This window comes from Crocodylus siamensis, chromosome 8, assembly GCF_052110815.1.
Source record: "Crocodylus siamensis isolate JL-2025a chromosome 8, ASM5211081v1, whole genome shotgun sequence".
NCBI lineage: Eukaryota > Metazoa > Chordata > Crocodylia > Crocodylidae > Crocodylus > Crocodylus siamensis.
Window position 1 is genome coordinate 14,289,049 of NC_143402.1, and position 25,324 is coordinate 14,314,372.

Genomic DNA, 25,324 nt, shown 5'->3' on the forward strand with positions numbered 1-25,324 from the left:
ATATTTGACACACCTGATATAACCCAACATCCACCGAATCTGGGCTCCAGCACTGGGATTTCATTACTAATTCACTTAGGCACCTCGGAAGAATCCCAACCCAATTACCTGAAGCACTTACAAAGAACAGAATTTTTTTTCCCTCCCCAGTGTTTGCTGACACTGCCTGTCTGGGTCACAACCCTTCCACGGAAAAGTGACACACTACCTTTGCCCTTAGTAATTGTCAGTCAATTATTATGTGCTTCAGTGGAAATGAACTTTAATGGCAGACAGACACTCTTAGCTCTTGAAACTATTGTGCGTGTGTGCGACAGGAACAAGAAGAGGCAAAGAGAGATGCACACAATACAACTGTACTGTTTCTCCAAATGAACCAGAAGGAGCTTATCTGGTATCATGCCCCCTCTTCTTCACCTTCCTAGCCCCGTCTTTTACATCAGGTAATTCCACCCTTCCTGGCAAATCAAAAATCACTATCATCAACTTGGTATCAGAGCCTGAAGATTCAAAACACTTAACAATCAGATCGTGTTGTGAAGCCCACCCCTCCTCTTTCATATCACAGTGTCTAGAAACGAAAGGAAGAATCAGACTGCAGGAGTTGCTTTTAATAGCTTCTCATCCCAGCCAGTTCTGAGATTGTCAGGCATTAGCCATAGCATTAGCCATAGCCACAATTATTCTGTACTTTAAAATGCTGTTCTGCTTACATGCTGCAGAAGGCTGCTCTTTAAGTAGTACAGAACAAGGAAAGTCCATGTGCTTTTTGCAAGCAAAAAAAAAAAAATCACAAAAATAAATTAACACACCAAACCATCTTTCCAAAGCAATGCCAACTAGATTCAACATTTGCAGTTACTCTGTAATCCCCCCTAAAATGCACATAAGCAAAGATTCAAACAACATTGCAAAGGATAAAGAGCTCTGCACACTAATAAGAGATGAGCTCTCTCTCACAAAACTAATATCAAGATGGTAAGAACTGTCAGAAGAAGTGGAAGCTTCCTACCAGGTACTTTTTTCTATAGGCTGCCTACTGGTTTGTTTTATGTGGCTCACCAATTTCTTGGGAAAATACTACCCATCTCAATAAGTCTTTTCTCTCCTTGTTCAATAAAAGTCCACTAGATAATGTCAAGAGTTGCAGGAGCTCCCAGACAATTTTCTAGCAAGTGATGAGTAACCAGCACTTCAAATCGAAAAGAAAAGTTTCTTACTGTTTCTCTTGAATAAGAGAATTGATTCAGAAATTTAAAACAATGAAATAAAAGGTCAGCAGAGACGAGAATAAATAGCTTTAAAAAACCTAGTTAACCTGACCAAGGTTTGGGACTTAATTTGAGACTTTGGCAATGCTTTTACTTACTCATTTTATAGTGTGTATTAGTGAAATTGCAGCTTCGCTGAGCTAGGCACTAAACAAACACAGAGCAAACGACGTTATTTGTTCTGAAGAAGTTAGAGAGCATTAAGGAAAGACAGACGGGGTGAAGGAGCAGAGGGCTGGTGGAGATGAAGTGCCATAAAGCTGTGAAGTGTCACTGTACTCAGATTTCATCACTAGCCAGCGGGCTAGGTGCCAGCCTATGTGGCTTCCTCAAGTCCTAGCCCTGACAGGAGGGAAGTATTCATAAATCAGTCTCAGTTTTCCTCCAAAAAGGCCATACTCGGGCAGGTGGCTACCTTGTAGGGCTGTGCAAAGCTTTGGGTGCCAACTCAATTCGGAGGAGATTTGGCCCGGTTCAGGGTCCGAATCTCCAAATCCAAACCGAATCAGGGGATCAATAAAAAGTTCTGAATCGATTCCTGAATTGATTCGGAGAGCTTTGAAAGAGAAAAAAGAGAAAAAGTCCAAACTCACCAGCTCCTGTAGTGGCCTCGGGGCTGTGGGGGGCTCATGGAAGAGCCCCCCCACCCAAGGCACAGTGCAGCGGGGGGAAGCGGGGATTGCCCCCCCGCCAGGCAGGAACCAGGGAGCTCGTGGGTCTTTTTTCCTTAGAGGGCCAGAGCTGAGGGAGGCAGGGCAGCCATGTGGGGGCTGGGGCAGCAGTGGGGAGTTGGGGGGTTCATGCAGAGCCCCCCCACACACAGCTTGGGGCAGTGGGGATCACCCCCACCCACCAGACAGCACCCAGGGGGGAGGTCTCCAAAGTGCTGGGAGCTGGGCCGGGCGGAGCAGCCATTTCTGGGGCTAGGACAGCGGGCAAGGGATGGGCCTGTGTGATTCAGAGATTCAGCAGCAGCTGAATCTCTGTATTGGATTCAGCCGAATCGATTCAGGACAGCAATTCAAATCACTGAATTGAACCAGTGTCCCCCAAATTGGCTGAATCTGAATCCTAGCCAGTTCACACAGGCCTACTAACTTGTGCAAATGCACTGAACCTGTAACTCATCTCTCTGTTCTCCTTATTCCCCTCAAATGGACACACTCTAAATGAGAAGTGTGAATGCAAAAATCAACAGATTTCCAATCATTCTGATGCAAAATGTTCAACATAAAAAAAAAAAAAAAAAAAACCACATCCTGCTTTTGAATGCAGAGGATTCCTTACCACCGATGCAGTGACTGAGCATTTTAGGGACCCGATTATAAACGCTTTACTCATTTTTTGCACAAACGACTCATGATAAGCACACTTCTGATTTTAAGGGGAATACCTACTTGTACGACTTGTACTTTGATTTGCTTACACTCGCCCACTGTATTTTTAGAGCTCTCTAGTAACAAGCTAAATCTGCGCCCCCTAACTAAACCATTGCCTGAAATCTAGCCCCTTTCACAATGCTCAAACAAGTGAATTAATTTAAAAAACAAAAACCAAAACCCTAGATCCAGTCGGCTGCAGAGTGAATGGCAAAATTCCTCATACACTGTAAAGTCGGAAGGGACCCAAAAGGATCATCGTGTCCGGCCCCCTGCCCCAGGCAGGAAAGGGACCGAGGTCAAACGACCCCAGACAGGTGCTTATCTAGCCTCCTCTTGAAGACCTCCAAGTTAGGGGATAGCACCACCTCTCTCGGCAGCCCGTTCCAGATTCTGGCCACTCTTACTGTGAAAAATGTCTTCCTAATGTCTAACCTGAATCTACTCTCCACTAGTTCGTACCCATGATTCCTAGTTACTCCTAGGGGTGCCTTGGTAAATAGCGCATCTCCAACTCTCTGCTGTCCTCCCTTGATAAACTTATAGGCTGCTGCAAGACATCTCCTGCAAAGGCTGAAGAGCTCCAGACAGGAAGTGCCTTAGTTTTTGCATGCCTATAGCATGTGGCACAAATAATACATGGCAGCACTTAACTAGATGCAGAAAAAGGAAAACAGATTTCAGCAAAAATATGATCGGGTCCAAATAACTTCCCTCTGAAAAAAATAGTAAATTATTAGCAGCTTCCAGGAAGTCCTACTCGGAAATGAAGACAACAGATTCAACAGACCCGGCTTAGCAGAACGCACATGACTGAGCTCAGTCGTGAGCAGCCAAGTCCCCTCATTGGTTTCAATAGGACCACTACGTGCCTAAGTGTTTCTTTGCACCAGGGCCTATGAATCTGTCCATCGGTGACCTCCAGGTTTGTGAAAGAGTTAAGTGTTGATTTTTGAATCTTTGCATCCCCCACTTCCTTCAGAATTACATTTCAGCATTCCATTATGGCGAGTTTTACTAATGCTTGCCTATGGGGATATGGGTAATGGCACCATCTGACTCTTATCATAATTTGATTCAAACTCATATTGCTTTTACATTTTATTTCTCTTTGCCATTCTGGCTTGTAACTGCCAACAGCAGGCTGAAATTTTACCTAAATGAGAGCATTTCTACTCAGTGAAAGAACATTACTCTGTGCCATTTGCTTAATAGTTCACATTACTGTGTAGGGAGTGTTGCATCCTAAGGCCAAGTTTCTGGTACCCGGTTTGTTAGAAGTTTCAAGGGCAACATAACGGCAGCCTTTGCATGGTAAAAACCTTATTGTCTGGGTAAAAAGCTGTTTCACAGTTAGACTGGAAGTCAAGAAAAATCTGTCTTTACAGTATTCACATATGGGGCAGAGGTAAACAAATACCAGGCTTGTACAGGACCCATGTGTTAATCATGTCACATAAAAAAAATCTCCAGTATTAATGCCAGTCCTTGCAGGCATGATTAAACGGATTTTCTAAGGGCTGTACTCTGCCAGCCTTATGCTGAAGCAGTAACGAGTCTCCTATACACAGCTCGACTATACAGAAGTGCCCAGAATAGAGCATGGCCAATGGCCACCTAGTCCCAATGGCCACCTGTGTCCTAAACTTTTCAGTAGCCACCACCAGAGCCATCAGAGGAAGCATGCCACTTTCATTTTGGCACAAGTAGGAAATTTAAAAGTTCAAATCTCCTACCCCCATCTATTCCTCTAATATTGGTATGGACACCCCTGTACATCACTATGCCCCTTTTGTCTGGGTTTGGATATATTACTGAGATCTTCAATCACCCCAGAAGACTGGATTATCCATCTCGCACGTCTCTGTAAATAACCACAATGAGAAAGAAACAGCTATCAGTATCTTCTCATCCTAGTAAAAATCACAGTTAGCCATTAGGGCACCAGTTTAGCCTTTTTGGACTCAAGGCACACCTCCATAACTTTGTGAATTGAGTGGCACCCAATTTCAAAAATTAAATGCATATATTACACCGTTCACCTCTTTGCAGAGGAACCAGGCAGGGATAAGCCTAAGCCTGTGTCATCTGCTTACCTCCTCCTACCTTAGGGCTCCCCTAGTCGGAAATCACTGCACTAGGGCCAAAAGAAGAGACAATAAAAATGAATATTTTCAAGTCTCTGATACAGAACATGGGATGCATGAGCTTCAATATCCCACTTGATTATTATTTTAAAAACCTAACCCTTGTGCCCTCAACCCTACCAGCTAATATTTGATGATATTTTCTCTTCTGAGGGGGCTGGACATTCATGGATTTTAATAAATGCCTTGAATAAGATATGGAAATTTTCAGTTATTCCCAATATAGAATTAGGGTTGGTATTGATTTAGGGAGCTGGGCACTTTTTAGCCACCTATGCATTAGCTCTCTCATTCTAGGTTGAAATTGTTCCAGAAACTGTTTTTTATTAATACATATCTCTCTGTACTTCTAAGCAGGTGATACAAGTTTGATCTTCAGCTTCAAACCCTGAGACCCTTAGTTGCTAGGAAACCAACAAATCTAATTTATGTATTTCTTATAACACAAAGATATAATTATATAGTGGCTCCTTAAAAGAAACCCACATCATGTTTCTTAAATTCCTTTTTTTTTAAATAAATAGAAGCTTACTCTATTTGATTCTTCTAGATAAATAGAAAGGATACACCAATAATAAAAATGATTGAATATGGTAAGAGAAGAAAGATGGAACATTATTTTATCCGAGTAATATTTCATCTGACTAATATTTCATTTATCTCATTGCCGGAATAAGAAATGAGTAAGTGAACAGCAAGTTATAAGGTCTTGAAATTTACTTCTAATATGGATTCTCACTTTTGTGTTTAATATTTCATTATTACGATTGTTGATCATTTCTGGTTCATGAGATGTCTTGGTAGACAATCAATCTGGTGTCCTTATGAGAAACATTATTCATAAACGTATGTAAAAGGTCTGTGCTTTCATTATAGCATAGCCAGTTAACAATCTATCTATGTATGCCCATCTGACCTTGCAATTACTGGCTTCTCCATATGATGCATTGCAATGGAGTTATTAATTCTAATTCCTTGGACTTTTATTCTTTGGCTTGGCAGGTCTACCAGGGAGAATAACATAGATTCCATTAATAACAATTATCAGTGACACAGTAGGAGCATGAATAACATTTCATTCAAAAAGTGATATTTTGTTCATGGCATAAGCAAATTTAAATACCCTCAGTTCCAGGAAACTCATTTCTTTAATCCATTATATCAAAGAAATGGTGATAGCTTATGCTTGCATAAGAGAGGATGGATAAGTTCAACAATATTGAAATATAGAACCAAGATTCTCTGCACTAATTGTCTCATTTGTTCCCAATAAATGTCCATAGAAAAATAGCTATAAATCTAAAAAAGAAGAAATCAGAAAGTTAGTTTCCCTGGCTGTCACACAGCTTTTAAACGCATCTAAATGCTGGTCACATGCTTCCAGCGTGATTTATACAATTTATAAAACAGGAACAAACATTGATCCAATTCTTAGGCTAAGAGCTTCCAGAATAAGGGATCCCAAAGACCTTTTGGATCAAGAAGCTCTAAGACCTTTAGCATGTGCAATCAGGGGCAGAACCAGAGGAGATGCAGGGGTGCGATCCCACCCATCTTTTAGATCATACCAGTCCCTCTCAGACTCAGCTGCGAACTGTGGTGGCAGTGGCAGCAGCAGGCCATTTCCCCCTCCAGTGTCCCCCGACAGCCCGGATACAGAGGCAGTGCAAGAACAGCTCCCCATACAGCTCTGGCTGGAGCAGGCAGGAGCAGCTGTCACAGAACCAGCAGCAGGCAGATCTCCCCAATCAAAACAACCAAATACAAACATCCTAAAGACCTGGAAACACCAAGCAGCTGCCAAAACAACAGAGGAACAAACTGAGCCAGCCAGATGTTCTCAGGTCCAGCACATGGCCTCAGCACCTCCTTCTCTGCATTCAGGTCATCACAAGGAGCAGAATCCTCTACCATCTCCCACGGCATAAGAAGTATGCCAAGCTGGGCCCCGCTACTCACCCAGGTGCCAGCACTTGGTACCAGTACTCCATAAGAGCCTTCTCCTGCTCCTTCCTAATGTTTTTAGTCTTGTAGCTCAAGTGTTCGGCATCTACACTGAAATGCTAAAGGATTAGCATTCAAATTCTAGTAGCGATGCGAAAACCCCAGTGCCACTCAGTTGCACACGATGGAATTATTTCATCTTTTTAAAAAAAAAACAAAAAAACCCTAGGAAATTACATAAAATAAATCATAGTAAAATGAAGTTATTAAGGTTAAGTCAAACACGTGAATATTTTGAAATGTCAGATTTACAGTTACCATAGTGCCTTATTGCCGCTCCCTTTTGCATAGGCATTATGGTACAATCTTTAAACTTCAGGTTCATAAACTATGTTTGTTCTCCAAAGGCTATGCATACAGCAAGACAGCAGCCCAGGGGGGAAACAGCACACATAAGGAATTAAAGAATTAAAGCTTGTGGACAACAATAAGTTCAGCCTTTCTTACCTTTGAAGTGCTTGATAATGCAACTTCCAAAATTTGATCCGTACTTTCTAGTAACACAGACCTAAAAACATTCTTTAGGTATTTTCAAACAAGGATGAGAAGAACAGGGCTGAAGTCATTGTCACTCTTGAGAAATATTAAGGCCTGATCCTCCTAACCACCATTACTCTTACAAGAAGTACTGACAGAAATAATTCCACTGAAAATCAATAGGAGCATATCCTGTTCAGCTGAGGTTTTACCACCTGGGCCTCCCTGATCCCAGGTCAAATCTCAGACAGCACCAAGTAGCTCAGTTGCAAGAGAGAGGGCTGACACCAGCACCCAGGCATAGGCACGGGCAGGTACATGTGCATTAACATGCATAACTACCTCTTACTTTCATCACAGCAACATTACAGGACTTCGAACGTGCAAGACCATGATGTCATGCCACAGTCATTTAGCTTTTAAAGAACAACTGCCACTGGTGCACTTTGACTAATGACTGATGTGCTTCTTCAATAAACAAGGTATTTGTACATATAATTATTCCCAGTAACAAAAGGGTGGGAAAACACAGTGTCCATACTAGTGATTGCAGTCAGCTCCAGCTAACGTGTTAAGGGCTTATAAAAAATCTTCAGAAACCTAAAATGACCCAAACTAAGGCAAATGTTTGTGCAGCTAGTAGAGTGCTTTCTGATGTAGTCTACCCCCAAAAGCATCACAGATTGCCCAAACTGTGGCCATTTACAACACTACTACGCGTTCTAGGAAGAGAAGCTACGTTACTGTTTTAATCGCAGCATTGCTAGTAAAGTCAGTTTTCCTAGCATCTCTTTTTCCCTCCAAACCTTATCTAAAGCTACAAAGTTTATCCAAACTCCTTGTCCTTGTTCTTTATCCATCAATTCTAACCCTCCCATTTGCACCCGGATCCAATGGAAGCTAGACTTTAACAAAACAGAGGGTGCTAGAAATTGCTCTAAGCCGATAGAGAAAGACTCAGCCCAGTGTGATGCAGCTACAGCTAATCCACTTAAAGTAAAAAAGTGCATACAGGGCTAAGCAGAAATGTACTGTACCTCAGTCACTCCTTTCAATGAGCCAGACATGCTTATCCCCTGCAGGAGCAAATAAACTCTACACTTGTATGGCTTTGATTATCTAGCCTTATCATTTGAGTTACTTTCTACAGCTGTGGTGACTAAACCCTTTAATGCACAATTGAAGCAAGAAGCTTATAACAAAAGTATAAAAGTAGCATTGCCCACTCAAAAAAAAAAAAATAAAAGGGGAATTCAGGTTATGTGACTGAGCGTCTGATGTGTAAGATCATTTATATAATTACACTACCCTGAAAGTATAACACCATAAAAATGACACTTCAGCCACCATTCATTTGCTACTTTAATCAGATTTCTTGAAGTACATCACTAAAAACAAATTTCCTCACGCAGCTGTAAAATGCAAGGATACACATTTATAGCACATCTAGAATGGCGTGGCTGAAAACAGCAACAAACAGATTTGTTGTAGATAGTTCGGAGGAAGAGTTGCTCAGAGAGGGAAGGCAAGTCTTGCAGAAGGTTGGAAAAGAGTGCTAGACTTCTCCACCTGCTCCATCTCATTAGTAGGAAAATAAATATTGCAAAGGCTGCAGGTTAATTACTGCCAACTCACTGGAGCAGGCATCGCTTGTTAACTTCCCCCTCTGAATACAAGGCAGGTGGGACAAATCACCTGCAGGTACAGCCTGGAAAGGGAAATCTCAGAAAATGGCTTGGATCATTTACTGCTATCCTTGGAGTGCTGTGTTATTATTGAAACCAGACCTCATGTTGTGACTGTTTTTGAGAGACCTCTGTCAACTTACAAGCATCTTTCTGTACTGTGAAGGAAGTGGGTTCCTGTATTTGCTTGCTCAGCATGAGCTTCCAATGAATATTTATAACATGATATATAGAGCACCAGAAAACATTAATTTCCATACTTTTGCCTCTGCAAAATGCACAAGTACTAGAAATACTGAAGGAAAAATGGAACTGCAATGCCATTCTCCCTATGCACAAACCTAGGGTGGTGAGTAAGCTTATGTTCACACTTCCAGGTATAAATCTGCTGAGTGTCAATAGAAGTAACAAAGACTGGCTTCAGTATGCCTGAGCTTTCAGTACTGAGAGCAAACTATGGCTAAAACCAGACACTGTCATAATCCTACCTCTGAATCTGGGAAATTCAAATAAAACGCAGCTTCACAGGTGCTTCTCCCCACCTGCAAGCACTCATAAATCCTTGGCAAAATGGAACTACTAAAACCTCTATTTGGAGAATAAGAAAAGTCCCAACAGAGGAGCCTGAATAACTTAATATGTATTTGCACACAACAAACAGATCAAACCCAACCAGCATATCCACAGTATAGCCAGCATCACAGGTCCAAATATTAATTGTTTTGTAAGGTCCAAAACTTTTACTTGCAAGAGCAATCTCCGCCTAAAGCATTACCAAATTATTCAAAGGAATCAGGGATATCCGGTGTTTCCTTGCTCCGGTCCAGAGAGGTCTGTATCATGGGCTTTCACTGATGTGCAGCCGCTTCTTTCACAGCTGCTGCAGCACAAAGGGATCCCTTCTGCCCCGACACCTCAGGCCACTGCCAGTCAGCCCTTGCTGTGAAGTCAGAGCTTCTGGTCCAACCCAGCCCAGTCCACAGAGGGTTTACCATCTCTAGGTGGGCAACCCAGAGCCAAACATGACCCCTGGGCAGAGTTTCTGCTCTACAGAAGTGAAGACTCTACCCCTCTTGTTGAACTTGAAGCCAGCGTCCATTGTTTGTGCAATTAGAATGACTCGCTCATGCTGGGGCACGTCTTGCACAACTCCTGGGTCCTTCTGTAATAACTGGGAGAAATCTGTCTACATAAAACACAATGAGAGTCGATTGTTAGTATCTTGAAACGGTTGAATCCCTCCCTGTGCAATCAGCCAGCCAACAGCTGACAAAGGCCCTGTCCCATACGGCCCACGGTACCAAGCAGCAGCTATAGAATAGCATTAGCCCTTAGTCTAAACAACACTGCTCAGACCGGACAATGCGTCTGCTGAGGAGAGTGCCTGAGCTGGAAAATTCCTGTTATCCCTGGTCAGCAGGAAGAAAGAGAGGTTTGGGAGAGAGGAAAATCTCCGGTAAGGAGAACAAAAAAAATCACAGATTGGGAACATGGGCTTTGTGCGGGGAGCTATGTTAGTCCCAAGTCAGACAGGAGGCAGGGCAAGGTGGCAACCTTAGAAGCAATCTGGCACCTTATAGGCAAAAACCTACTTTGTCAGCCAATGAAGTATGCTCTTGCCTGAGAAAGCTTATGCTTCTCTGAACCAGATAGCCTCTAAGGCTGCATCCAGAGGAGCGCGGACATTTGGTTCCCCAGGGACAAGGTTACCCCAATAGGATAGGGAAGGCTGGGGCCAGCACAGTTGCTTACAGGGGTCCTGGGGGCCAGGGAAGCTGCAGCCGCATTGCTCCTGCAGCTTGGAGCCTGGCCGGCAGCTGGAACGTGGCTCTGGCAGGTCAGGCTCCGGTTTTGGGCAGCATGTGCTGCAGCCTTGTACAGTGCCCTGCTTTTTTTCCCAGGTCAGTTTTTGGAAGCCAGGAGATCCCAGAGTCAAACCCCCTCCCTGCCCCCCATGCTGCAAGGTAACAGTGCAGGAAACACCTGAATGTGCGGTATGTGGCACCACAGATGGGCCAAAGGTGCCATCCTGCATTAACTCTTGCCTAACATGGGTTGTAAAACACCAAGAGACCTTGAGGCAGGAAAGAGGAACAAAAGGCACAGACTTTTAAAAGGAGAAGAGACCTCCTTACCAAGGAAGATGAAAGTGAATTGGCTGGAGGAGAGAGATAATGGATGCCATGGTCCCCAGGAAAAGCATGAGACATGTAGTAACAGAAGAGGGGCTTCAAAATCCTGGAAGGACACAGACCCAGGCTCTAAAGAATACCCCAAGCTGATGAGGAAACTGAGGAACCGGAGACAGGAAATGGAATATCTGGTTGTTTTTTCTGGAGCCGCATCTTCTTGTGCAGGATAAGGCAGTGCATTTCATTTTGAAACCCTTTTTCCAAGTGTGTGTGATAAACTTCAATTATAACATTTCCCTAAACAGGTGAGCTGTAAATCAGAGCCTTCACCACAGAGCAAGTGTTAGAGGTTTAGCTGGTATGAAACGGTGCAACTCGACCGACTTCAAAGGAATTAAGAAGCTTTGTTCCAAATGAAGAGGGTCTCAAATATTATTGTACGTACTCTGTGCTAGCAGCTTGAAGAAATCATATTGGTCTCTATGGCCGTGCATTGCATCTTTTGTCAGAGGAGTGGCTCTCCGGCTCTTTCATTTTGTAGATCTCTCGACAAGAAATTGGTTACATTGTACCTTATCGACCTCCTCCTATCCCCACACAGCAGTTTCCTTATAGTAGAAAGAAAGAAAAATTAATCTCGAACCATGAGTCCAGCATGTAGAAAACAGCTCAGCTTTTTTGTAAAATCTTAGCTTTTTTTGCCATTATCTCATGGGCAAAAATCTGGGTGCTGTCTTGAGTAGTACGATATGAAATAAGGCTTTTACATATATTACAGCCATGCATGGGAATTGGCCCTTTTTAAATAATGTTCCTTTGTGCCCACATCTTCCTTTCATTTCATTTTCCTCCATGCAAATGTACATTCTCCCTAATCCTTGCTTTGCCTAAGATATCCAGTAAAAAGGGATCAATGGAAAGTGGTCTAAATCACCAGTGCTCAACCTCTGGCCCATGCGCTAAATCCAGCCCACAGGGCTTGTTATCTGGCCTGTGGAGCTCCTCACAGGCCTGGAAATCTGGTGGGAGGGGAGCGGTGGCAGCCGTTGTGAAAGCAGCTTGAAAGACACGGCAATTAAGGATTTTGAAAAGGGGGGCGGCAGTTGTGACACATCATCACATATAACATGACAAATATATTTCTCCAACGGAAGAGGAAATAAAAGATTTACTAATATGCAAGGGGTCTAAGCCCTACTCTATTCAGTTTAAGATCAAAGCAAAAGCTTTATTGGAATGTGCATTAATTTCTTAGATGATATACTAAGTTTAAAAAACACAAACTAGGCAAAAATAGTCCTAGTCAAAAGGTATTATTTCACTAGTCCCATGTGGTCATTATAGTTGCATGTACATCTCTTATTTAGATTCATAAAACAGAATCTGGTCTTCCTGAGCATCTCGACAGTGCCTCCAATACTCAGCCATAGGTACATCTAAGTTAATATGCCCACACCAGAGTTAAGGTTTTTAGCTAGAGCTAAAAGCAGTCTGCAGGACTTTGAAACAGAAAAGAAACATTACCAGGAATGGCTAACAGACAGTCAAATTGCAGAAGAAAGGGTAGTTTGAATAGTGGAACATCAAGACCATTAATTATGAGAAAGGCTCACTGATACCTGTGAAGTCAGCTGATTCCTTCAGCGCTGCCTGAATAAGACGCAACTTTTTCTCCCAAGGAGTTGGTTTTCAACTTTGGGTGAAGCAGGAATCAGGTGGGTACAAAGGCACCATTGCACCCCATGATGGACCTAAAATCAACAGATTTTTCAGAACAGAGCCTGTGCGCTTCACCACACAGTGAGAACAGCTAGGATACAACACATGGTTAAACAGAGCATTGTCTTTCTAAAATAATTTATACAAGATTAAGCAAAATATTCCATACTCTATACCTCTCCTCCCAAAAATGAAGGATAACGCCAAGTGATTTAGAAAACATTTTTCACATTTTCACTGGTGTCAGTGATGATGAACACTTAATCTTTCCTAAGCAAATATATTTTTTATAGGAGCATTTCCTCTCAGCCTACATCTAAGCAAGAAATGTGAGAGATTAGATGAGAGAAACTTGACTTGATATTGAAAAGCAAGATTACTCTTCTTTAATATTATAGAGGTTGAAAAAAAAAAAATCAGTTGATATGGACCACAGTTCACAAAAAGTTAGCAACAGTTTCTTGCAAGAGAAATTTGAAATTCTTTACTAGGAGATAAACTAATAAGATGCCTCCTTCAAGATGAAGTAATGTTGGAACCTCAGATTGTCCTGGCAGTCTGAATTCAGTGATAACATACAAATTATCTTCCTGTTTTTCAGCAATAAATTGAGAACCTCAAGCTAGCTTGCTACTTGTAGATGCATACTTTTTCACCACTATTAATAATGATACTTTTATTACTGTTCATGTAACAGCAAATCAATAGGATTTGATACCTGTTACAGTCAACACCAATTCCTGTGCAGCTGCATAATGTCCACTCTTAAGCTTACAGCTGTTCAGCCTAATCCATTTACTGGCTATAGCCTGAAGTCAAAAAAAGAATCCCTTATTTACACCTCATTCATCATTCTTAATGTTTTCTCAAATCCATGCTGAACTTTCCACGGTGGGGGGGATGAACCAAGACGGGAGTGTTTGATTCACTGTCTCAGCATATAAATCTCCCCCTTCCCCTCTCCCCCCACATTTTCTTACACTTTGTGTTTATTTTAAGCCATTTTGTCTTACCCTACAAGGTTAGACTACTGGAGATTTAGATGGAAAATTGTTATTTGGTTTCTTTTGGGCAGTTGTGTTCAGACTTAGCTCAAAAGTGCTGCTTCTATTTCCTTGGGAAAAAACACATCAAAAAATAATCACTGCTGCTCTAAGAGCAAAACTAGATTGCATATAGACCCTGGACATGCAATCCAAAGCCCGTGAAAGACAGTGGCAAGGCTTTAGATCTCGTCTTTGTTGCAGCTAACGTGCACTTGCTGCGTAGCTTTAATGTTTGCTTTAATTATATTTGTGCTTCCTTTTCTGTTCCTTCCTCTTTGCAGACCATGCCGAGCTCATGGAACGTTACTATAATTCTGCTTGTAGTTAAATCTGCAGCTGGGTGTCACAGATGCTGGGTTCAGTCTCCCCATAAGACATGCACCAAAATATGACTTGATTTGATTTTTTTTGGCGAGACTCTTGACGGACTTAGTTTGAGTCCCTCAAACCAGAAGTGCATGGTGCAGGACACTTTTGACTTGATTTTCAAATGTAATGAATTAGCTGCAGCTGTCTTTCATTTTGCCCAGGGCCTTGTTACATGGTTATTTTGAGCAGCAGCTCCTGGAGCTCTTAACACCTGGACTGTCCACACGTTAATATCTGAAACTAACTTTAAGCACTTGTTATGTGGCTCAAAGTTGCGCCACTCCCAGACAGGATTATCTCCAACTTTTGCTACCCAGCCACCCACTCTAGGCTACACCTTAGTGTAAATACCACCCGTCTGGCCCAGATCAGGCCCACTGCCTCCACAACTGTCCTCAGCACCCTTCTCACTGCTCCAACGCCCCCCTGCCCGCTTACTTGTGGCTGTCTGCAATGCCTGTCCCAGGGCAGCAGGCAAGGAAGGGTTAACTTACCTGCCCAGCCACTGGCACTGCACTTTTTGGGGCAGGCTGAGCCCAGAGAAGAGCAGTAGTCTGGCAGGGGTAGCAGTGGCTGGGAAGGCAGATTAACCCTTCCCAGCCTGATCCCTTGAGCCAGATAGTGTGGCCAGGGCAGGTGAGGGGATCTAAACTTTCAGTCCTCCAGGCTCCCACTGCCCTGAAGCGTGACCACCCCAAACTTGAGCTAACACTAACACTTATCAACACTGTGCATCTCACCGTGTCAGGTGTAACAAGGCCCTTAGATAAATCCTAGTAAGGAACTTCAAAACTGAGGCAGTCCAATTCAGTATCGACTACTGAAATAAATAGCTTGAATGTCCTTAGTCACTGTGCACCCCGGTTTCTTTCTCTAGGAAAAGGGGATCATACAACTGACTTGCAATATCGCTGTGAGCTGTGGTGAAGATACATTTGTTAGTCTCAGTAAGACACCTTGAGACAGCTGGATCATATATGTGCAAAAAATTATGAGTGTTCAGAGTTCATCTCCAGTACAGTGCTTTTCCACTGTATCATGACTTGCTCTCGCCCTGATATGGTGAAAACTACAAGACAAGCAGAGCTAATGAGCTATGAATTGGGCTGGGACAGTGAGACGCAAGAATGTGATGCTCAGATTGCTTTCATAAATTATTCAGTGCCTCCTGCCCTAGAACTAGAAACTTAAAGCAGTACCGTCCAAAATGGCTTCTTAAACCAGAACGAGGATTCCCAAAAAACTCTCACCTGGTTGTTGGACTCAACCACTCTGGTAGGACAAAGCAGATTTCCATTGTCTTTTAGTCTTCCTTGCTTTTATCCTAAGGTTTTTGTCTCCCATTTTATTTTTCCTTCCTTATTCGTTCTTTAATTTCAGAAGTATGCTTCATTTTAATTTTCTCCTCTATTCTGCTTTTGATATTTCCCTATTAATTCTCAACTTCAGATATTGTGTTTTCAATTTCTCAGTCTTTTCAGTTTCTCCTGCCAACTCAATATGATCTTTTATCCTTTACTGTTTTATCTTATATTCTATTTTATCCAGCTCTATCTCCTTTCTTATGAGAATCTCTCACAGCACCCGCTGCTTAATCACCAATCTATTCTTTCACTTGCTCTCTACTTAGTGAAACACCCACTGTCTTTCTGGTATTTCATTTCCTTTCACTGTCTGCATTTTACCTGACCATTTACAACCCGTTTTCCAGCTTCACCCCTTCTCATTTATAGGTTTCCCTCACCCTCTCCTATACAATCAGCCTTTGACTATTTCTTACTCAGCTCCCTCCCCCCCACAAAAAAAACCCCCAAAAACACTTAACTCTAATCTTGTTTACTGTTCCAGGCTGTTAATTCATAACCCGTTTTACTATTAGCATAAATTATTATTCAAGTGAGCACATCCCACTATTCCAGCCCATTTTGCATCTTTGAGTAGATGTATACAAAATACTGATATTGCTGAGGCAAATCCATTATGTTAAATGGCACCACATGTATTTCACAATCCCTGTTTGCTACAGAAACAGCCACCTCAAGAGAACTCAGAACAGTAAAAACACTATTAAAAAGTAGTTTGTATAGTACTCTTTCAGCTGTGTCCTCCACATCCCCGTGTTCAACTTCTGCTTAACCTTCGTGAAGGACATCTCTCTTCCCTAACACAGTTGTCATAAAAGTGTGGATGAATCTATACTTACAGCCCATCAAATCATTTTCTTCTTTCTTTCCCCTAAATGAAGTGCACCAAAAGTTCCCCAAGTCAGAAAAACCTCAGCGCTCCTTTCTTACTGTGCATGACTTGAATTCTTGGCTGTCTACAGGGATGGATGGATGTAGGAGTGGAATCAGTAGAGATGCATTTTGCTTTGGCTTTACCACTCAATTAAGCACAAACTACTCTTCATTTAAGTAATGAATGACATTGCATGCTGTTATAAGCTAGAAAAAAATTACCATGCCCTGAAGGTTTCTTCTCCCCTGCAGGGGTTTGCTGCTCCCAAATCAGAAAAACTGACAATCTTTCTGATTGACAAAGAGAAAGAAAATGGATTGCTGTGGAAGGCCTCTCCCCACTTCCCCAAATCCTTTAGGAACAACAAGGTCATCAGTGTATACTACCTCTGTGACACATTGCATTAGGAATTCACCACCAGTGGGACAGAAACATGCTGCCCTTAAATAATTGAGGATGTTCTCCAGCTGCTGGGCTACAGTGGATGGATGCACTAAAGTTTGGAGCACTTCCATGGGGCCTACATACTTATGATTGCACTTAAGTCCATAGAGGAGGGAATCTGATTTCCACCTTTCAACTTCCCTTTTCTCCTCATGCATATCTACCTTTGTAGCTACCCAGCTATCTAGTCAAAGAAGGATACACAAGGGCAAACCTGTCAGATCTTTTACTTTCCCAGGGAATCTACTTCATTGAATTTTAATAGCCACTTTCCCTCCTATTGACTGTAAATCACCTGTGTTAAGTCAAGAGAAACAGCAAATACCTGCACAATCAATTGCAAGGAAAGTAAATGCTACACTTTAAGTTGCATTGGTCTTAACTTCATCTGTGGTTGAATTCAGAGCGTGTCAGAGCTACCTGTATCTCATTAATGTAACTATCGAAATATACTCTTACTGCCATGTCCTAAGAGCTGGGTAGATTAACAATATACCCTCACACAAACTATTTCATTAGACTACAGATCTCAGTGGAATAGTGGAAAAGAGTGATGGTTACTGGTATTTTACCAAGCAAACTGCGTGTGAGAGGTACACACAGCACAGATCTAAGGAGATGATTTCTGCTGCATCATCTGACAAGGTGATGCCTTTGGCCTGGGGAGGGACTTGGCTCAAGTGTCAGTTTTGGAAATGTGGACTGTAGTGATGTCCAGGGGGCTCTTTGTCCAGTTCCACACTAGTAGCTGAACACAAGCTGGCAAATATAACGTGAGCCTCAGGTATACTCCTGTCTCCAAAGGATAAGGATGGATATCTTGGTTTTTCCCTTTCACTATCTTCTATATTAAGCAATGTGTTATAACCAGGGGAATTTTCATGCTACTGGCAGAGTCCTAACCATGCCCCACAATTATACTGAGCAACTGTTGGTAACCCAACAGCAACAAATCTGTCTATATCTCCATGTGACAGGAGAAACCTTAAAGAACCTTACAGGGAAAAAAAAAGTGTTTTCCAAGCAATATGAGACATGGCTTCTATTCTATTTATAATGGGAAAATAAGAGACCTCAACTGCTTTAATGTACATTTATTATATCCTGGACCAGCACCAAAAAGAAAATAGCAGAATTGATTGATTTTTTTTTTAAATTCTAATCCTGATATTTAATTTACTTTATAGAATTTCACCTAGTGCAAGAGGTCAGAGGAGATGATCACAAGAGTCCCTTCTAGCCATCAAATGAGTGGGCCACTGTCGCCGTTCTAAAATACACTTTTCAAAACAATTTACAATCCTAGCTGATGCAGGGGTCCAGAAGCAAGCCAAAATTATTGACTTCACTAGTTCCTCAGGAATTAGGTTTTATATACAACATAGGCATAAGAAGATGTCTGCGCTAGAAATCTCCACTCTTCCTTCAGTCAGCAATTTTAAAAGAGTTTGTCACATAATTTAAATGCTCTGGGGGCTAGTAAAGATTCCTAAACTCTAGTCCTAGAAGAGAAATTTTCACTCGTTCTAGAAATAGAAGCTGATCTGAATTAATTCCTCCCAGTGAGAGGTATAAATTGTACCTTTATATAAGGAGCAAGTTCTCCTTGAAGGAGGTCACATAGTTTTCCTGGTCTCTCACTTGGTGGGCGCAGCTTTAAAATGTACACTAGGCTCCATCCAAAACCTATGCAGGGATGCTCTGAATCATGGGAAGTCCCAACCGCATCTCTCAGTGCAAGATGTCTGAATGGCCATTTGATGCCAAAAATACCTGTACAAATATATGCCATTAGCCTTTTCACTGGGCCAAATTCCTTTGGGACTGTTGTCAGATTTGTGCCAAAAACAGGACCACATATTTTACTGCTTTCCTAACCAAACTGATCGTATTAGCTTTAAAAAATAGTGTAAGTCTACTAGCAAAGGCAGTGCTACTGGACCTACTGTCATTTGCATTAGCACAGGAGGGTAAAGGAACAGAAGAATACTTGATCACTTGAGTCAGAGCTGTAAGCCATCTACTCTGCCAAGCTGTCGGTGGAGGAGAGAGACATCCTGTTTGCTTAAGAAAGCATTCTGCAGAGCAGCATTTCTATCAAAGCAATCAAAAGCAGCAATTCATCAGACTGGAAGTGTTTGGCATTCACTTTGAAAGAAGATGTTTCTGAGAACCTGGTCATACTAGCACTGCGCTTCTGCACATCTTTAACACCATACCTCCCTTATTTCTGAAGGTGGAACAAGGCAATGGCTCAAGGTGTTTATTTTTCCATTAGTTTACAGGTGGAACTGAAAAAGAGGCGTCACCAGTGTAAAATGGCCCTGTCCCTGCCAAGCATGTATTAATGAAACATTAATGTATTTCTTCAGCAGCTTAAGTAATTTGTGCTTTATCCTGGTGCTTCACAATGCACCCCGGGCTTAATGGCCCATTAAGGCATGCCCTGTTGTGTCTTGTGGCTTAATTGATGCAACATTGCTCTCTTTTGCCATTATTCTTAGGAAATTTGTTTTTGTTTTTAGTAGAGGGGGAAAGGCTAAATTGGAAAGGCACTCAAAGGCCATCTATTAAATGTAAATGTGAGGTTGTTTCCTTGTGACTGTTGCTAATCTTCCTGGAGCTTCAGATTATGGCACATTTAGATTTAAATTTCCAAACTGGTTGATCACAGCAAGAGATATAGTAAGCACATTAATTACCGTTTGACAGAACAATAGAAGATTTTTAATCATTTCATTAAACAGGGGTACACATAGAAAAATAAAAAGTCTTTCTACATGGCAGCATCTCTCACTTGCAAACATCCTGTTCCAAGCCCTATCTGAATATACTTGAGGAAAAAGAAAAGGTCCTCCAGTTACACCTCCAATGCCAATGCAGGCATTGTGAATCTGAAATAAAGTTGGAAGGTTTATAACTTTATAAGAGAAGGCTTTACAGAAGCTGCATTTATCAAAAGTCGGAAATTACTCTTTAATCTTGAAATAGTTTTCATTACACATTCATTATTTGCATTCACGCAGAGGAAATGACAGAGCATAACTAAGCTTCTTAACAAGTTTAAGAGCATTCATCTACAGCTTAAAGAATTGGTCAGAAATAAAAAAAGTGATAAGTAACATTTCCAGAAATAAAAACTTGCTGACTTTGTTATGGGTCACAAGGTTATATTAGTTGCTTTCCATAAGGATTAGATAATTGCTAGGAGGTTTTTGTAAATCCTGTCAGTTTCTATTAGTTTCAGCATTATTATTATTAGTAGTAGAACTGTAAAATTTATTAGGTTCAAATAGGTGAGAGCCTCCTTGTGCTAGGTGCTTTCTGAAAATTATTTATCTGAAAATGTGTTTGAAAAGTGCATTACAAGCCCGTTTTTTTTTAACGTTGCTCCTACAATCAGACACCAGAAACCATGTCATGTTTCTTAAAAAACAAGGCAGATATCATAAATTATAAAAAGAGAATAGTCAAAGCGAACAGTCTGCAAGTAACTCAGAGGCTGTCAATTTTGCATGGAAACTATTCAACTACTACATATTTCAACCAACTTGAATATTCAACTGTTTCCCAGCCACAAGTCTGATATACTTCAGCTCGGTCCTGAAGTAATGCTTTTTGTTGCCACTTAGTAGCTTGAGGGACCACAATATCTATTTTTGCTGTCTAAAAAGACGGAGGACTTTTTTCCTAAATGGGCACCATCTTAAAAAGATGTAATGAGCAATGGGGTTTCATTTGGCACTATAGCACTTGGTTTTAAAAAAAACAAAGTTCATTTTGAAGGCTAAGTACAGACTGTCCAAAATCCTGAGTCTGAATTGATTCAGTCTTTGCAGGGTAGTCTAAGCTGAAAAGATTGCACCAAAAAGCAAACGAGGAGACATTCACTTTTGATTTAGAAAATGCAGCCACATGCCTGCAGTGGCTCAGGGCAAAAGCTGGGGAGTATTAGAGCATGGCTCTCTGGCATGTAGCCAGCACCAGCTGTGCGTTTGCTTCCTCTTCCTGCTGCCCCCAAGCTTACTGGGATTTGCAGTCCCCAATCACAGCTACAGGTCTCTGCAGGGTTTTCCATCACTTCCCCTTCCTGCCTTCAAGCATCTCTGGGATTTGTAGTCCACAGTTGCGGCCATCAGTAAGTTTAGCAGGGCAGGGAAACTCTTTACTTGGGGGAAAGGAAGTTTAACCCCCCTCCCTGGCCCCAGACCCCAGCCGGGGTTTGCCTGGGGCGGGCAGTGAGCCAGCCAGTTCACATTGCCTTAGTTAGGGAGCAGAGGGGCAAGGCCAGCCATGCTCTCTGAAGCAGACACACCAACACAGCCCAGCCCAGGGCTGTGGGATGCTGGGGACTGTGATTTAACTTGAACCAGGAAGGGGTCTGGGACAGAACTTTCATAAACCTGTTTGACCTAAATTAGTTAAGTCTGATACTACTTTCAACCAAGTTTATTTTAAACCAATTTCAGCCATTTTGAAACTGATTTATGTGCACTGAATATCTATTCTGTTACAGGCTTAAACTAGTTTCTGATTGCTTAAGCTGGTTTATGTGTAACTTCTGTCCTTAGTCAAAAATTACGTAATTAGCAGTTTATGAAGAGGAGTGGAAACGCAGTGCACAGGCACATGCACACCATTCCAGCTGTAAATGGACATTGCCTTTGTGCTGCCTTAAAAACCCAAGTGAACAGACATCATAGTCCTTTGTTGCATCACAAATGCCAAAACTGTAAGCATGACCATACCTGGTAAGTTTGTGCCATCTTTTTGTGGCCATCTGTTTGATTATGGTGGGAGAGCTGAGGCAGCCCCATCTGTCTTGGGCATGTGTTTCTGGGGCTTCAGAAGCAGATACTGTACAAGAAATTCCCAGAGTATGCATCTGCAAGCACAGGGGATTCCCAGGTGTGGCAGGGCACTAACAGTGGGGGGCAGGTGCCCCATTAGGTTGACCATTTTAAGGTCCGGATCCCTGAACTGAGAGCAGCTCATAATCAGCCAGCAGAGGGGAAACATCTCTTTGCTGAGTTCTGCTAGAAACATCTTGGAGGTAAGGATGAGGCTATGGGGATAGAGGAGCCCTCATTGGTCCTGGGCATGACCTAAAACTGCACCCTGCCAAGGCAGAAAGGCCTGGTGGGGCTGCTGGTTGCACGGCAGTCCTGCAGGAGACAGGCTTCTATCATGCTTTCCAATTGATTTCTTGTTTGGTCCTGGGCAAGCCATTTAGAGGAAAGGCTTGTTTCACTGTACAAATCCAACATGACCATTTTGGGTGCTTACACACAGTTTATGATCCCACTGTCCCTGTAGTATGGACATTCAACAATGCATATGACTACTGGGCACACTCAGTAAGCTGTGCTGTGGCCAAGCAGGTGTGTGGTACCATGTGCACACACCTAAGCATAGGTCCTGATATGGGTGGAACAGAAGAGCAGGGCCCTCTCAGAGTTTTAGCCCGATGGCTGAGTAGGAGAAACAGGTTTTATGCCCCCTTCATCCTAGGGGTTGAATCTGCAGCTTTCTCTTTCCTCATGTCCTTGTGTGACAAGGTATTTAGCAGAATTAACAGATTCATTGAAATCCGACAGGGCCATGCCATGAGCACTTCCGCTATGACCTCGAACTTGTAACGTCTGGCCTGTCAACTGTATGACTTGGTGCCCATGCCACCCCTGCCCCTTGCATCTCTGACTTCCCAGCATAATTCTCTAACCACTAGGCCACAGGTTAGAAGTTATCCAACCCTCTTTTTGAAACCAAGCCACTGCACCTTGCTTATTCGCTGGATAAAATAGAGGGAATGTACTGGGGTCCTGTTCCTTTCACTGAACCATATGCCCTCTAGCTTGTTCTCTTCCCCATGTCCCTACATTACTTCTCTCTTGGTTGTCCAAGAGCAACACTGTGAGCTCCTCAGATAATATAGAAATGGAGGCCAGATAAAAACTTAACTTAGAGGCACTTGACACATGTGTCCAGTTCCTACCTGTCTTTGTGATCTGATTTTTCTTTTTTATGGTTTAAAAACAAGTCTGTTTCTGGCTAAACTGAAGTAGGCTGTCTCGTATAAATTGGGAGGATTGGCTATTTAAGTCATAATGGATAAAATTAGCATAATTAATGGATTTTAGTGTTGTGTCTTGCAGCCTACTATCTAGAGAAATAAGTATTATTTACAGCTTCGGGCTCCTCGTTTTGAAGGACAGTGCAATAGAAAAATATACTGTCAATTCGCCCCATGCAAGAACATGTCCCGAAGACAATTGACCATAAAGTCCACACTCATGTCAACAGTCTTTAAAAAAAAAAATCAAAAATAAATCTAGCCAACAACATTCACTACTTCTAACCCCACTGCAGGGATAAGCACAATAATAATTTTCTAGGAGTCTAAGGTGAGGGGGGCACCAGCTCTCTAATGTACTGTAGCAAGGGCAAGGCCAAGGACTTAAACGTATCACGAAGAGCTGTTCTGAAAGATTGCCAGAAGGCAGTATGATGATGTTAATACTAGAGAGATGATACACTGTGGTTTGAATTCTAGCAGCAGTTCTGGGTGACCTGCAACATGCAGAGTTCAGTCCAGAAGCCCAGAATTTTAATAATCCAGCTGAGACGTAACAAAGGGATGAATTAATGACATGGCATCCTCCTGAAACAGCATTGGTCACGGCTTTCCCCGTGTCCCAGAGAAGGATGAATGTGGTTTCTGTGATGCAACCGAAGCGGTAATCAAAAGATAGTTCACGATCAATGGTGACCTCAACATTATGAACCTTAATAGCAGGTTGTATGCTGCTTCTATCACAAGGAAGAGCAAAGGATAACGTGCCAGCCAGAAGGCAGTGCCGATCAACAAGAATCTGTTTCGTTTTCTAATGTTTCCGCTCTTCCAAGTGCTGGATATTCAAGGCTGAGTGTTGCTCAGGTACGTGATCAAACCGGAAATGGTTTTGCGACGGTCAGCTGAGATGAAGACATAAACCCGTGTCAGGACAAAGTTAATGACTGTCTTGTCAGCCTCTTTCTTTCCCATTTTACTCTGAATCAACCACATCCATCCACTGCCTGCCACTCATGTTCCTGCCTAGAGTTTACAAATGGCCTCCATTCCAAATGACTAACCTCCCCTTCCCCTTCTTTGGACCTTGCTTTGAAATGTCAGCTTGCTGTGCCTATGAAATCTCTGACTGCTGTGCCTGTGCTGAGCTGCTGCACAGAATTGAACTTGTACCAGCTGAGCACTTCTCGGGAATGTTTTTCCAATAAAGGAAATGTGGATTTATCTCAGCTGAAACCAACACCGTGCAAACAACAGTGTGTGCCTTACCTAGCAGATGTTTGATGGGGACTTGTGCAAAGCCAGGCTTCGGGGAAATCTTTCTTAGACAGCCTCAGCTAATGAAAGGCATGCACACCTTAAAATTCAAGGTGAAGACAGCAGACGTAAAAGTATTATTTATTAATTTCTAAGTGCCTCTAATTATTTTGGCTGAACAGCCATTTAACAAGTTTTGGTGAGTTGCTGAGGGCTGTATGGGTAGCTCCGCCCCTTGACAGTTGCCCCGCCCCGTTTTGCCATCATGGGGCCAGAAATCCCACCCCATACCCCTGAACTTTACCACCAGAAGGCCCTCCCCTTGGCCCCAGAAACACTTCTTTTGGGAATGGGGGTTGCCATCTTACAACCAAAAAAAACCAAATCATATGCTAAAAGTCAAACACCTACTATAACATACTTTAACCTTATTATGAAAAACATTTTTGTCATGATTTGTGTTTGTGTGGTACGTATAGAGGTGATTGCATAAATCACTCAAAAATAAATTCCTAGTCTTGTATATTGTGGTGGGGGTGTCTGTATGGTAGAGGGTGTGTGTTGTGGGGTGTGGAGTGTGCGTAGCTAAGTGGATGAGGCGGGTGTGCAGGGGTGTGTGTGTGGTTTGTGTAGGTATGTGGGTGGGGCGTGGGTGTGTGTTGTGGGATGTGAGGGTGGGTGGACGTGTGGTTGGGTGTATAGTGAGTGTATGGCAGGTGGGTGTGGGTGTGTATGGTGGGGTGTGGGGGGGTGTGGGCACATGTGTGTGGTAGAATGTGGATGGGATGCCTATGTGTGGGGACGGTGGGAGGTGTGGGGACAAGGAAGGCATCCAGGTCCAGTGCCTGAGGCTCATCTCCAGCGCTCTGCTGCCCTGGCAGGGAAGGCAGCCAGCTCCAGCCCGTGTGGCTTCCCTCCCCTGCCGTGCAAGTAAAGGGGCTGCGCCTGCACAGTGGGGACTGCTGTCGCTACAGACGACCTGGTGGAGGCTGCACCCCTGGCTGCGATGTGCGGCACTGGCACCTGTGCCCTGAGCGCTTCACTAGCTGCTGCTGCTGCCACCGCCTGCTAGGGCTGTGCACCATA